Source organism: Panicum virgatum, chromosome 5K (genome assembly GCF_016808335.1).
Source record: "Panicum virgatum strain AP13 chromosome 5K, P.virgatum_v5, whole genome shotgun sequence".
Classification (NCBI taxonomy): domain Eukaryota; kingdom Viridiplantae; phylum Streptophyta; class Magnoliopsida; order Poales; family Poaceae; genus Panicum; species Panicum virgatum.
The window spans coordinates 38,911,618-38,927,350 of NC_053140.1; the positions used below are offsets into that span (position 1 = coordinate 38,911,618).

General features: G+C 47.9%; 1 long non-coding RNA gene and 1 pseudogene across 1 annotated transcript; both read right to left on the bottom strand.

Moving 5' to 3' along the window:
- Positions 1–1,508: 1,508 nt before the first annotated feature.
- On the bottom strand, positions 1,509–3,375 carry LOC120707380. Its single transcript, XR_005688969.1, has 2 exons — positions 2,404–3,375; positions 1,509–2,181 (listed from the first exon to the last, which is right to left on the bottom strand). It is a non-coding gene; the product is annotated as an uncharacterized LOC120707380 (long non-coding RNA).
- Positions 3,376–5,678: 2,303 nt separating this feature from the next.
- Positions 5,679–13,063, bottom strand: LOC120707379 (annotated as a pseudogene).
- Positions 13,064–15,733: the final 2,670 nt, after the last annotated feature.

The following is a 15,733-nucleotide window of genomic DNA, read 5'->3' on the forward strand; positions in this document are numbered from 1 at the left end:
ATTTGTTTTTTAGCTTTTGTGACACCCTCTTATCACTTTGTCTTTTTTAGAAATAGTATTTTACCCTTCGTCTTTTCCCCAACCAAATTTTAAAACCATACGTCTTGATCAAAACGGTATTCTGTTCAAAACCTTATCTAGAAATAGTTCATCATGGATCGTCCTACGATTTTTGTTTTTGGAACCGAATCCTTTCCATTTTATTAAGCTCGCTACATGTTGCGAGGGTCACATAGGGGCTGTTTGGTTGGGTGGATAACCCCCAATCAGGCTCCAATAGACCAACCAGCTGATGTTTGGATGGCTGTATAGGCCTGTTAGTCTAGCCAGCGTTGTGCCAAAGGAGGCCTCTGGCCTGGCTTTATGGAAACGCTCGAATTGGGCGTACTAACGGGGCCATGCTCTGGCTAGCGCGTGGGCGTGGGCCGAGTTGGCTCGGCGGGTGCAGGCGGGGCTCCGCGTGGCCCAGGTATATAACACGGGATCACCCTCTAGGGTTACCGCCCCACTACTGTTCACTTGGCCGCAGAAAAACAGAGTAAAAATATAAATATAAAAGAGTAAAAATGTGATTTGACCATTATATATTTTTATCCTTTTATTATGACTAGTTAAATGCTTTTGCGTTGCTACGGGTGATAAAAGATTTTTTTTACAATACACAAAAAAGCAATATATAAAGCTACAATTATCATGATATACAAGAATGAAATTTTTGCAAATTTGATGTGTAACCAGCTGGAGAAATAGTACTATTGAGCATGCTCGATTCTAAATGTTCATCTATACCAATGCATATACAGGAATTCAAATAGTTTTGTGCCAATACCTTGCAACAGGCTAAACAAATTCCCCAGTTAGCATTATTATTAGCACTTCGGAATTCTCTTTATTTCCTTTTCCACCGGAACAATAAGATGTCACTCCAATCCCCTTAGCGCTGTTATGCTGCTAACAAACTGCTCTCTGCCCGACGGCCGCCTATTTGGACTTGCCCTGTTGGCTGTCGAACCAGAAGGACATAAGCTGCCGAGCTGGCACGGTGAAGCTTGGAGAGGCAACATTAGCCTACAATGCATTGAACTATTGATAGATGAATTAGACCACACATTCCTGAAGATATTTGGTAAATCGCACATTTATGGAGATATTTGGTAAATGACAACTGATGTTTGCATTGCCCAGAAAGATAGGAACAATATATAATTTGATCATGAAACTCTAATGGCACACAACGCATTAACTTCAAGAAATAATTGAGGATAACAGAAAGAGTTAAAAGAAACCAAAGGTTTACCTAACAATTTAGTTTCTGAAAGTCTTGACCAATTGTATCGGACAATGTTCTCAAATTGTTTGTTTGTTGTTTTCAAATATTAGTCTTACAAAAATAAATAAGTCACAGAATATGACAGAAAAGGAGACAACGATCCGTACTTACTAAAATAGAAGACAGTAGTTTTCCTCATTCTGCCATTCGGCCACATCTCTCAAGATAGGAAAAATGATTCTAGCTGAATCTAACTGGAATCAGCATCAGACACAGGCATATATGTATGCATATACATAGCCAATTCAAGGCAGTACAATCACCATAGAACAAATCAGCAAACAACTTTACACGCCGCAGCACCACTGTAGATTCACATAGTTACCAAGAAGCATGAATTCACTAATTAGCCTGCAACACTTGCATGTAGATGCAGATACAACTGCTCTAATTCATGGCATCGAAGGGCTAACATCGCTTCAAGACTTGCACAAATTCCGTGTTAAAACAGAGAATGGCTACACAATAACCAAGTTAAGGGGCGTGAGGTACATTGAAGGTTCCCTTTGTATATCAGATCTTTTTAGGGTGGCCACAACAAGCAGAGGCAACTCATGCTAACTTATCCAGAAAGGAGGGTATTACTTGTTTACATCAAAAAGGAGGCTTCTTGCGTTTGACTGGCTTCCAGCATGGGTGACAGGACCCTTAGGTTGTTTGTTGTTCTCCTGAGCGAGATTGTGTGGAGCTGCTCTCTTTGGCCTCACCTAGAATTCTGGACAGGATTCACGTATAGATGGTTGGATTCCGTAGTCATGTGATCTATATAGCCTTGATCGAATAGCTTATCTTCTCCTTGGACTTCTGATAGAAGTGCCTCAGCAGGATATTCCTGGGCTCTGTTGTTATCACTGCAATCCAATGGCACGATTTGTCCATCAGTGATTTCAGGAAGCAATAAAAATAAAACACGGATGACTTTTATATAAAGCACTTGTTGAGTCTGATCTAACATGAGTGTAGCATATGTATAGACGAATGCACTCACATCATGAAAAGAAACAAGTAACCAAATGATATATTGGTTAACAAAACACCAACGAATTGTTCATGGAAAGTTATATCATGTTTACCTTTTGCTCTGATATGTTTCTCTTAGAAGTATTTGTTGGTGGAGATGGCACAGTGAGATATAAATGATGCAGTCTAAATTATGGCACTCCATAACTATGCTCAGGGGTGCTCGCAACACCGAACACTGCTTTAGCCATACATGTACAATTTCAGATCAAACAAGCATTAGATTCAGAAATAAAAGGAAAAGGGAGAATGTCTTATGGTGGTCTCTTATTGAAACCTCTGTGGTCTCATCAAATCTGCTACACATTCTGGGCAAGCAAGCTTCAGGAAAAAGTGGTTATCTAATATTTTTTTTAAATGACAATCAAATCTATGTGACTACTAAGTTCATGCATTCCACACAGATCCTAGTACCAGTACTTGCAAAAAAGACTTTTGTGTGCACCTTGTCAGAAAGCATCTCTAATGCAGTAAATACACCTCCTCAGAAGTGAGAATCGATATGCATTTGAAGGTAGGAAATAAAAATAAAATTTTCCATAATTCAGAAGAAGTGGATATAAGAGATTCTCTTAGCCCCAAAAAATAAGATGAAAGTGGAAATGCAATTCTACATATTCTCAAAGGATTTAGCATTCATTTTGCTTTGCAACTGATCTAACACTATTCAGTGTAGGCAAATATACATTACATTTACCATGAAAATACCGAGCTTGTCTAGATATCTAAAACTCAAAAGAATCACGCTTAAAAAGAATCCAGATAAACAAAGTGACCGACCTTATCCTTGACGAGCTCTTCTCTCTACTTGAAATATGTTTCCGGATGCGAGCTGTAGGTTGACTAGGTTCTAATAACTCATTGACAAGCTCGTGCTTCTATTCAAACAGGGATGTAACTATGGGTGTGTTTAGTTCATTTTACAAAAATATGTAAAGATGTAAATAGGGCATTTGAAGTATTAAATGAAGTCTATTTGCAAAACTTTTTGCATAGATGGGTTGTAAATCGCGAGACGAATCTAATGATGCTAATTAATCCATGTTTAATCAATAATTAGCGGATGGTTACTGTAGTATCACTGTTGCAAATCATGGATTAAGTAGGCTCATTAGAATCGTCTCGCGATTTACAGCCCATCCATGCAAAAAGTTTTGCAAATAGACTTCATTTATTATTTCAAATTAGCAAGATACTGTTTTACTTTAATGCGTTTACGGCTTTTTTGCGTTTACATGTAAAGAACTAAACAGGGCCTATATTATAGAGAAAAAAAACAGGGATGCCTCAACACCAACAAAACTCCAAACCTTCTAGCAGATCAAGTGCAATAGAACTTTGAACCCCCTCCAATTCCCAGAAACTCTTTCATTCACATCAACCATAGCAAGGTAAAATTGCAAGGTAAAATCCATTGCCAGAAATCTTTCATCCTTGGAAGTCCACAGTGCTACTAAACATGTGATACACCTTTTTACAAATTAGTGGTGAACAGTATCCTATTATAAGCATTCTATCGAACACCTGGTGGGTAGACTGTGACATTGGAGACCAGGAGGATGGTGTTACGGGAAATCTTCACTCTAGCAACTGCAAACCAATTCCGGCAACAAACGTGATGTGCATTCAGTAATCTACAAGCTAATGGAGAGGATGCAAGAGGTTACATTAGGGATGCTCGTGCTTGAACAGAGATGCAAGAGTGGGGCAGGTTAGAGGGAATCGCAGGCTAATAAAATTACTCACGAGTTTTTTACTTTGCCCATCTTGTCCTTGCGACAGTGGCCAGCGGCAGCAGTTGGGCTCACGTTACTTCGTCTCCTCTGATGGATCTGAAGGACAAAACAAATGGGAATGATGAAACTGGTAAAGGCAGAGAAGCAAATGGAGGGGAGGTGCACGAGATATGAAGGGGAGCGGAAGGAGCTTATTCCGTTGGCAGCTGCGGCGTTGCTTTCTCACCTGAGGTTCACCCCGTTGGACGTCGGCCGGACCAAATCGCCATCGCCTCGGCCTTCCCCATGGCAACACGGCCCCGTTCCATCGATCCCCGTCACAAACCGTCCGCCGGAGCCTCGTTGCCGCCGGAGCAGAGCAAGCCGCGCGCCGCCCACCACGGTTCGCCGAGCCGATTTGCCGTGGTCACCGGCCGATGGACCAACCCGAGGCCGCCACGAGCTTCCCCTCACCGATCTGCACCTCTTCCGCCTCCTCACATCGCCGTTCCCCACCGGACGTCGCTACCCATGGAGCAGACCGAGCCGCCAAAACTCCGGCCGGCCAGCCCAGAGGAAGAACAGGAGAGCGAGGGGGAGGCGAGAGCGGAGCCGGTTGGACCTCGGCCACCGGAGGCAAGCGCGGGGGAGGCAAGAGCGTCGTGAGGAGGAGGCGAGAAGGCGGCGAGCGTGAGGGGGAGGAGATAGAGGAGCGCGAGGGGAGCGTGAAGATGCGGTGGCGGCAGCGAGGGCGTGGTGCGGCGCCGGAGGGGGGGGGGGCACTGTGGAGGGCGTGGTGCGGCGCCGGAGGGGGGGGGGGGCACTGTGGAGGGCGTGGTGCGGCGCTGGAGGCGGAACCGTCGAGAGGCAGGCGTGGGGCGGACGGGGAAGAGGTGATGGGAGAGGGGGTAGAACCGCGGTTTGGCAGAGCCACGGGGAAGGCAGATTCACGGGAGAGGCAGACTCACTTCGTTCTTTTTTTAGGTAGTACTTCCTCCATAATTTTTTAGATATCGTTAGGACATAAAATTTTAATTTATTTTAATATATTTATTTGGTCTGAAACGACATCTAAAAAGATACGAAGGTAGTAGTAGATAGATAGTAGATTTCCCTTGCGGCTTGCTCTAATTACGCTCTATATCTCATCACCATGTTAATCCATTGAAACATCTCTGTCCTAAATCTTTCCATTAGTCACCTTGCACCACCGCACAGTGCCTTGCGGCCTCGTTAGCCAGATTCACTACATAGTTTCATGGTACGGTTACTAATACTAAAAATTAGGTAACTGTGTGAACCGACTTCTATAAAGATGAAACTATTCTCTCCTATGAAACTCCCTTCTTCTAATTTAATACTATAAAACTCTTCACAAAATTCCTATTGAGATTGACCTTATTTCGATCAAGATTAGTTGATCACCTTTGGAGATGGCACTTTTGCATTTAACCCCCTTTGCATTGACGGATTTTAATTAAATCAGTGGAATCTTGCTAATTGGGCTGGGCCCACAGCCCACCATCATACTAAACGAAGACACTGTGACTAGAATCTCTGGGACGTCGTTGCTTCACCTTCGAATCAAAGAACTAAAACTTTAGTTGTGACTTGAGAAAAAAAAAACATATTTCGTACTGAGAAATCGTTCGCCATCGGCTTAGTTTTGGCATGGGTATGAACACATGGCCCATTGGCACACGCCACAGCTATAGCAGCGAATTAGATATCCTTCCTGACAGATCCCCGGCTCCTGGATTCACAGCCTTGGCAACTACAGACGTGTGCACAACTCCCCCAGCTGCGCCAGCACAATCTACTCGGCTGCACATGAATCAGCTGGAAGAGATTGACAAACCATTACTGATGACAAAAACCGCACACCAAAAAATGAACAAACCGGTTGTCTCCCAATCTAGTCATTTTCTACAGTCTAACTGCTCGCAGGCTTACAGGCAAATGGTCCACTACCTCAAGAATAAGCTTCCATCATGACATACACGAAACCACTGGGCCCAGAGGATCTCCTGTAAACAGCAAAAAGATGAAGGAAAAGAGTTGTGCATGAGTTGAAAACAAGTAGAGCAATTTCTCAATATCCATAAAAAACAAGAAACCTACAAATTCAAGAGCATAAGCTCTCCCAAGCAGGGTTAAAAAAACCGGCCGGAACCGGTCCGGTAACCGCGGTTACCGGTCTAATCGGCCCGGACCGGTTCCGGTTCCGGCCGGTTTCAAACCGGCCCAAATTCAAATTTTAAATTTGAATTTCAAAATATGGAAAAATCCCAAAAAATTCTTAAAAATACTTCAAGTTGCGACGAATCTAATGGTGTCAAATTTTTTCAAATATTCGTTCATTTAGTATACTTTGCGAGCATTTGAAGTTAAACAAAAAAAACATGCATACAAAAGTATACAAATACAATGTAAAAGTAGTACAAAAGAGAGTTGGAGGGTTCATTTAGGCTAAAACATATTATACAAACATTCATTTAGTATACTTTGCGGGCATTTGAATTTAAACTAAAAAAGAAAAAAAATTTGAATTTAACCTAAACCGACCGGTTACCGGTCAAACCGACCGGTAACCGGTCAAACCGGACCGGTAAACCGGTCTAACCGGCCGGTTAGATGTTCGAAACCGGTATAACTGTGGGTTTTGAATTCAAATTTGAGTTTGGCCGGTTTTTACCGGTAACCGGTCCAACCGGTCCGGTAAACCGGAACCGGTGGCCGGCGGTTCGGTCCCGGCGGTCGGTAAAAAAATCCCTGCTCCCAAGGTTTCATAGTAACTGAAGTAACTATCAACCGATGACTCCATATATTAGCAAGTACATTTAGTATGTTCTTTGAAATAATTTAATAGTAACTTTTTTTCAGGAAGTGCAGTTACATCAACAATTAATATTCACTTTCCAAAATAACAAAAATGTTAGCCATTTGTTAGGGATGTGACCTCCGGCCTTGCCATTTTACAAAAGGCTTTTTTTCTATGTACAATGGAATGTGCAGGCAAGTTCATGATCTTGAAACGTGCTGCTTAATTTACAGAAGATGAGGGAAGAAGGGCAGCGAATCAGAACCCGACCAAACTGTGCTCCAGGGAATCCAAATCATAAGCTCTCCGTAGGTATTAGAGTATATTTGGTAGTTGTAGATATAGTATCGTAGACTGCCATATGTATCTCGGGGAGCCTTGCCCCCCAAGTCATGTACCTCAATATATACCGCTAAGGCCTCAATGCAATACATCCACAACATTACAACAATTCTATTATTCTACATGATATCACGAGATTAGGGTTTTAGATCCTGACCTAAACCTTCTGCTGCCTCTCCTCGCACCCCTGCCTTCTGTGCGCCGCCGGTCATCGCCCACGGCACCCATCAAGGGCGCCCCCTCGACGGCCTCCTAGCGCGCCCCCGGGGAGGCCGCCCATGACCTCCGCCGGGGGCAGCGCCCCTCTCCACGGCAGATCCTGTTAATCAGCCGCCAGTGTCAAGCAGAAGCAAATCGCGGCGTACCTCATCACCCTCCATCAAAGTCGTCACCGTCGACCCCGACCCGCTCTGCCGTGGTGGCAGTCACGGTCTCCCCGCGTTCTTCCCCGTGCTGCCATGGCAGCGGGGATTACCGCGTGGTACCTTCGCCCATCGTCGATGAGCTCCCTGGAGGCGCCTCCGCTTCACCCCGTCGACCTCCTCGCCCGGATCCCACGCCGCGCAGCCCAACCCGGCGGGATTCGTCGCCGCTCATGGCGGTGAGCCGCCCGACCCGGTACCTCCGGCTTCCCGACGGGAAGCCGTGCGCTCCGACGTGATTCGTCACCTCTTGGCAGGGAGCCGCGTGCGCCCCGGCGAGATCCTTCTCTTCCTGCGGGGAGCCGCCCGCCCACGGCGGGATCCGTTGCCCCTCCCGGCGGGGAGCCTCCGCTTAGGCGAGATTCCCCCCGCCTGTCCCCTCCACCGCTGTCGGTTAGGCAGCCTTTGCCCCTATGATTTCTTTCTGTCCCTCGCGTGCGGTCACTGACCGTGATGGGCATAAAGAAGATGTCAAGGGTGAGGGCTTCCTGTGCTACGCGCACCCTGAGGTACTACACGAGCTGCTGCTGCATGTTTTTCTTCTGCCCGATCACTGATCGGGATTGCGTCGCCCGCCGCCCGTCGACCTCGCGCCTCTACTTCGACGTCGGCGTCGACTTCACCGGCCTCTTCTTCCTCTCCGACCCTGCAGCATGGCGAGCTGGCCGGCACCCTAGGGGGCGCTCTTTGCGCCGCCGCCTACATCGCCGCCTCGTTTGCATGTCGACCTTTGCCGGCTTGTTGTCGCATCTACCGATCGGGACGCCTTCACCGACTTCGACCACCGTCATCTCGCCTCACGCTACTCGGTCTGATCAGCCGACTTGCATGATCCACCCGGCTCCAATGACGTCCGTCCTCGTCGAGCGCGCCCCTTCACCGAGTACAGAGGGCTACCGCTGCATCGCCTCGTCGGGCAACAGCGGCGCCACCCGTGGTCTTCTCCGTTGTTGCTTACTCACCGCCGCTGACCACGTCCACGACTTCGTCATCGACTACGCGTCACTACGCGCCCTGCGCGTATGGTCTTCATCAAGTCGTTCGAGTTCTTCGTCGTCCCCTTCGAGCATCGCCGCCGTGTCGCCTAGATCGTCCGGCCTTGCGCTGGAAACTCCGGGCTCTCCTCGCTTCGTCCAGCACGACCGTCGCCAGCGTCGCTATCACCTCTACTCCAAGCAACAGCAGGCGTCGTCATCTTCTACCCCGCCGTTCTTCTGCGCCTGCAACCGCCATGGAGGCCTTCTCTGCTGGTCCCCCGGCGACGGCGTCTAGTTGTGCATCCTCCCTTGCATGTCCGGTATTGGCAACACCGGTGCATGCTCATCGTCCCCGACGCATTCCCAAGCCCGGCAAACCTGGGAATGTGTCGCCTGATGGCCTGACTGCATCGACTTCGGCATCGCTCCCTCTCTGACTGCCTGAACGCGTCGCCATCTTCGTCTCTGGCGTCTTCTCCATTACGCCACAACCTGGCGCCTCCTCGTGCTCCCGCGGCTTCATGTGCGGCTACCTCGTCTTCGGCAAACTCGACAGCTCTACGTCGACTACGGCTATCCTATGCACGGCATCTTCAACCATGGCTCCTCGCTCTCCAGTTCGGCTACCTCGACATCGGCACAAAGGGCTACCATCCGCATGAGTTACTCGCCGGTTTTCTCTCCAGTCGCAGCATCCGCACCACACCGACTTTATGGCTGCAGGGGGATGTTAGTCCGTTAGCTCCTACTTTCGGTTTCTTCTCCAGTCTCACCGTCTGCGGTGCTCCCACTGTGACTGCGGAGGAGTATTAGAGTATATTTGGTAGTTGTAGATATACGTATCGTAGGCTGCCATATGTATCCCGGGGAGCCTTGCCCCCAAGTCATGTACCCCAATATATACCGGCCGAGGCCTCAATGCAATACATCCACAACATTACAACAATTCTATTATTCTACAGTAGGTCGAATCACCTCCCTATGTGATCAATAGTAAAGAGATATTTTCCTCTAATGCTCTATATCAACCTCTCTGTTTTCTCTACCTTGATAGGGACAAACAAAAACCCCCCCAACAATAGTGCATTTAAGAGTGGCCATAGGAAATAATCACTGGGAAGTTGAACTCCAGGAAGATGACCATAAACAAAACATAAAAAAAAAAAGAAGAAGAAAAGCGCAAAGGAAAAAAAAATTGTACAATGTAATCCTGTGGAAAGATTTATGCATACCTCCTGTAATAAGTGTAGCTGATAAATGCAATGCCACCAATTGCACCAAGACCTAGGACAACCACCAATGCTACCAACCAACCAGACATTCCACATCTCTTGGGATTCATCGATTGTGTCATCTCAGGATCGCTACAGCTCTGCTGATTACATGCTTCCTGTCTTGCAGGCTGTCAAATGAATAAATCAGCATTCAGCAGTGAGAAAACAAATTTACTAATGCAGCAGAGAATGAAATACAATATCTCTTCAGATTCATATTCCTCAGACTTAATATGTTTAGTACAGCATATAACAAGAGATAATTCTGCACAACATATTCTGCTTGAAGCTTAGGTCAATCCTATGTCAAGATAGTGAAGGTTTCAGATAGCTGCACTTATTCCAAAAAATATTTTGTATTAATGCTGAACAAGCATTTGAAAGTTAATTTGTAAGCAATTTAAGCATATACGTCTGACAATGAAAAAAAGTATGTTCTTGCAGATTGCTATGATTAACGCTTACCACAATTCGTACAAATCTAACTAATCTGACATAATCATCCTTGCAATACTATTTTCAGCACCTGTTCTGACATTGGTGATTTTTTTTAGATAACTAGACATGACCTTATTATAAAAGTTGGTTTTCGATATCAGTAGACACAGGGTATGTCTTTGTTAATAAATAAACTAAGTAACAAATATGTCTTATTGTTGCAACAAACAATTCCCATTAAGGTGCAAACATATAAAATTGAATAGTTTGAAGTACCATTTCATCTGCAGAACAGCTTGCATCATCCACAGGGTAGTGTTTGATCGTGCTATCATCCAGACTTCAATAACAAGCAACATCACGATATCGAACTCCACCATCGCATGGAGAGGAGCATATCATCCAGGGGCCAGCAACCCAGTGAAAAGTTTCTGCATATATTCAGGACAAGGAGTATTGAATTAGAAAGAGACAAAGAAGGAAATATGGCCTTGGTTAGCTGTTTGAGCATGAAACTACTGCAAAGAAAAAGCAGACTCAATGCAAAAGTGGTGAATTGAATTGTGGCAACAATTGAAGCTTTGAAAACAAATATAAGCATTACATCAGATGAGACAAATTGCAGAATACATACTTAGACAGATTATTCCATGCACATGTGCTGTTTAACATGGTTACAAACACTTCCTCTGCTTAAGAGCCATGCTGCACTATACCAGTCCAATAGCACCCCATGTATTTTCAAAATCATGCAGTACAAGATGTAAATATAGTATTTCTTTTTAGATAATAAGATGCAGGATAGTATAGGCAATTTACACAAGAAAGATCCCACCCAACCCCATCTTAATTAGTAAGAGTTACCTGAATAGTGTTGTAATACCAGATATCTTTTAAGTTAGTAAAATGATTCAAAATACATGTGTATGCAGTAAAAGCTGCAAAGCTGCAATTGAGCCTTGCCCTATGATCTAGTCGTGAAAATATACCTTGTGGTTTTAATTGCATTGTTAAGTTGGCACCACTTTTGCAGTAACCCAGTTTGGTATTCTTGACTTCTTGTCCATAATGGTTGGATCAGAGCAATCAGAGCAGCATATAAACTCTTTGCCAAAATCCAGCTTGCTCTTGCAATGTCCACAATTCCACATTTGTTTGTTATCTTTGGGATTCCTGTCCTTCAGAACACACAATTGACAATCTGTATCAAAACGCTAGAGTAATTCATTCAAATGTTACAGTAACAATTTAAAATAATTTGCACTCTGAAACTGTTTATGCTATGTAGTAGGTATTAAAGTCCATGTCCATACATGATTTAAACAAACTAGTACAAGATGCAGCAGACTGCTCTAGTCATTCTCCTTAACTGAATGTAGTAAAACCATTGTATGGACCTGGTTTGCAGCAATAGAAATGTGTGTGGAGTGGAAGGCATGGAGGGCTTTTCGACTCCATGCAGAGACCATCACAATCGTCTGATTGAGAATCCAAGAAGTGGCGAGCAGCGCATACTCCAAACTATTTGCTTTGGCACCCAGTCCAATAGCACCCTGCAATTTGAATGCGATGCTTTGATGAGATGAGAATACAATTTATTGTGAACTTCACCATGAGCCAAAAGGTAGTATTTTTCCATAACGGGACGAGACCCGAATTTCATTACTAAAGTAACGAAATTACAGAGAGTTCCGACCAGTTTCGGACCAAATGTTTGAAGGACCGAAAAAACTACAGCCCGGACCCAGCACACCGGGCTGGGAGCCTGGGATCCCTTCTGTAAGCATGAGAAGACTAACAGACACCAGCTAGTAGCAGATCATAGCAGAAGCCAAAAGGTAGTATGATAAAACATCCCGTGTTTGTGTGTAGTAATCCATGCCATAAAAATTAATATGAATATAAAATGAGAATATGCACATATGAGAGCATGAGACATGCATGGGACAAGCTTGCTGCAGAATTGGAGTTTCCATTCAGTTTAACATGCTGGAAATATTGTTAACATGCTGGATGGCTGATTTCCATTCAGTTTAGACAAATCTAGTGCCTTCGCACAGAACTCGCAACAACCTTTGCAAATCCGCGATCCAGCATACAGCGGTAATCACTCAAGTCCTTTAGCATTCAGCTCGAACAATTTTATCGGGCTGGTCTTTAGCATGCATAAATTGAACCAAATCAGCAATCACCACATTTTGCCCTGTCTGAACCTTACTCCACAAAATTAACACCGATTGTGCCGTTCTAGCGCATCAGAGCCGCACATTAATGCAGATCGAGGAAGTAACCGCCCCCCTCAGGGATCGGCTACTCTAAACACCAGATAATTTAAGCAGTTCAGCTACTCTAAATAGGCAGAGCCGGAGGACTCCATCTCGAGCGAAATGCTCTCGGTAGTCACAAGTCAGTAGTCACAGCTGAACGCACCAGAGCAGAGGTCGGCGCCAGCCAAATTAACGAACTAGTAATAGCAACCCTAGCTTAGCTAAGAACGGCCGGGCCGTCGTTTGCTTCTGACAAGTGCGTCATCACTGGGTTGTTAGTAGGTGCATTACCATGGGAAGGGACGTCGAGGCAGGCCGCGACGGCGAGGAAGGGGAGCAGCAGCGCGCCCAGCCGCGGCAGCGCAGCCGCCCCCGCCGCCATCTCCAGCCGCCGCCGGGCGAGGAGGAGCAAAGCAAACTTTAGCTTAATTACCGCGGAGGGGATGGCTCCGCCGGGGCCCGGCCGCCCGGGGTGGCGCCGGGCGAGGGGGGGTTAGGTGGCGCCGTGCGCGGCGCGGGCCGAGGGGTCGCGTGACGCCGTGACGGGCGGCGGTGCCGCTGCCTCTGCCTGCCTGTCCGCACTCGGGAGCACGGGGAAAGTGGCGCCACCGCGCCAGTGCCCACGGCCGTGACGCGTTGACGTTTACGGACGTTGGATCTGGGACGGACGGCTCGCATTCGCGGTGGGAGGGTGCGCTGGGTGTTTTCGGATGGGGTGCCGTGGGTTGGGCCATGTGTCCTGTGACAAGTTTCCTCTCTCAAGTTTCAACAAATCACGATCACCTGTATATAATCCACGAATGAGCATCCCAAGATTAACAAGATCTCTAAAACCTTATATTATGGCTCTAATCTGGATGAGCATATTTCACCACAGCGAGCATACCAACCGTCAACCGAGTTGGAATCAGTTCGTTGCTCATTTGCATGTACTCTGAAAGTACTTGAATAATTTGGTCGTCAATTTTCTTGGTATGTACACTATATGCATATGTACGTACGCACGATCTGCCCGCCTGAAGTTTGGAAGCTAACATGGAACCTCGCAACAGCAACGTGGGTAATACATTCAGATTCAGTGCAGTGAAAAGCAAAGGGGTTGAGCTGCTGACCGCTGACGTCTTTCAGTGCAAGCAGACTGCAGAAGCCTTCAGCTTCAGTACGCTTGTGGAGCACCTGCAATTCCGTCCCTTCTCGCACAAAAGTGGGCTCCATTTACACAGCCTCCGTGCTGGTGAGCTCCATATCAGGCCCATTCAAAGCCCAACGAAATACCAGTTCAAAAGCCCAGCCCAAGCAAACTTCCCGGAGAAGGGTTTTTTTTATGAAAACTTCCCGGAGAAGTTTCCTGCAGTTCGGCAACAAACAACAACATTCGGTCATCAGCAAAGCCCAGTCCTGCAACATCGAAACCAAAGCACCGGCGCACGTTGGCTGCACGTCAAAAAATAAATTACGTGCTGAACGGTAAAGCATAATAATCATAATAATCGGATACATTGATGTACTCATGTACACGTTACTTACTCCACGGACGGCTCGTCCGCTGCTTCCCGCCACGGTCCCGGCCCCGGCCAGATATTCCGTCCGGCGAGCGGTCGTGGCCGGCGACTGGCCCTCGCGGCCTCGGCGTTCGGAACCATTAATCGCGAGGCCGCGAGCGCGGGCAGAGACGGGGACGGCCGCGAGGTCCCCCTGCAATGCGCGAGCTCGTACACACGAAACGACACACGTACGAGCGTCGAGCGGGCGGGTCGGCGTCCACCCGTTCCCCGCAAGGCCGCAAGCAGCTGGAACGAAGGGCCACCGCCCGCCGCGCCGGACGCCACGGCAACTCGCCGCGCGCGACCGCGCGCAAGGCGACGGCACCGGAGATCCGCGCCCTCGGCCCGTATCCCTTCGTCGGCGCGTTCCGATCGTTATCCCCCGGAGCGGGAGCGGGCCATGCGTCGAACGAAGGGCCAGGGAAATAAACGGCGGCGAGTGGATAGGGGTTGGAAGCCAGCCGGCCGACCGCGGCAGGCTGGCCGGGGGGGGGCCCGGTATCGATCGGTCGCGTGAGAGGCCGGGCCGGGGCCCGGGGGAGATCGTGCACATGGCGGGCGGGCGCGCCGCACGCGGCTGCACCCTGCACCGCGACGGCGACGGCAGATCGATCGATCTGTCGGTCGGCCCGCCGCGCCTGCCCGGTGCCCGCCAGCGGGAGCTCGTGTCGGTCGCTGCGCGTCGCGCTCAACCGCTCACCGCCGCGCCGCTCTGTGCTGGGTAAGGGGCTTACATGGCCGTGTCGCTCGCGGGCGCAGGCGGGGGGCCCCGTCTGGCAGCGGAACCGACGACGGGGGAGGCCGGGAGGCCGGCCAGCGGCGGAACAGCTGCGCCAAGCCGCCATGCGCCATGCATCCTCGCGGGGCCCGGCGCGCGGCCCCCGCCGGGCACAGCTGCTGCCCCGGCACAGTCGATGGATAGTTTCGCTTATCCTTTTCCTGCGGAGCTTTCAGTCGTCTTCACCGTGGAAACGGAGGAGTGTAGTTTTAGCCTTTTAGGCAGGCAAAATTACTGGACAGTGGATGGTTATCGATCTTCTGAAGATATTCAGAACAATTCAGCAAGGCAGGCGTCACTTGAAAAAAAAAAGACGTGGCAACTAGCACGACAGTGATTTTTCCATCCATTTTCGTTTCCTTTTTTATTCGAGGATGTGCTACTAGTTTTCTTTTTGATAATCATGCATGGAGTGTTTCCCGTCCAAGAGCAGCCGCCCGGTACGGTGCATGCACGTAGGGGAACAGAACAAAAGGATGGACCATGCTCAGCCTAAGCTTTGCCCTCTCGACCTACCGTGATTCGTATCGCAGCTCACTGACCTTTATACGCGGCTGCTATCGGTCGAGGTCACATGCCACGTAGCACGAACCTGCAGATAGGATAGGACACAGGGTCCAGCCTATCCGCAAGACTGCCACGACAGTACTCATGACGGCGTCTCGTTTTCACGACGGACCTCAGGGCGTGTTTAGATTCAAAAAAAAAAATTGGCAGAAAACCGCCAACCTGAACCTAGTAGCTGCTGATGAATGCAAGATTGGCCTACTACGTTAGTCTAATTATTGGCGTTGAGACTTGAGAC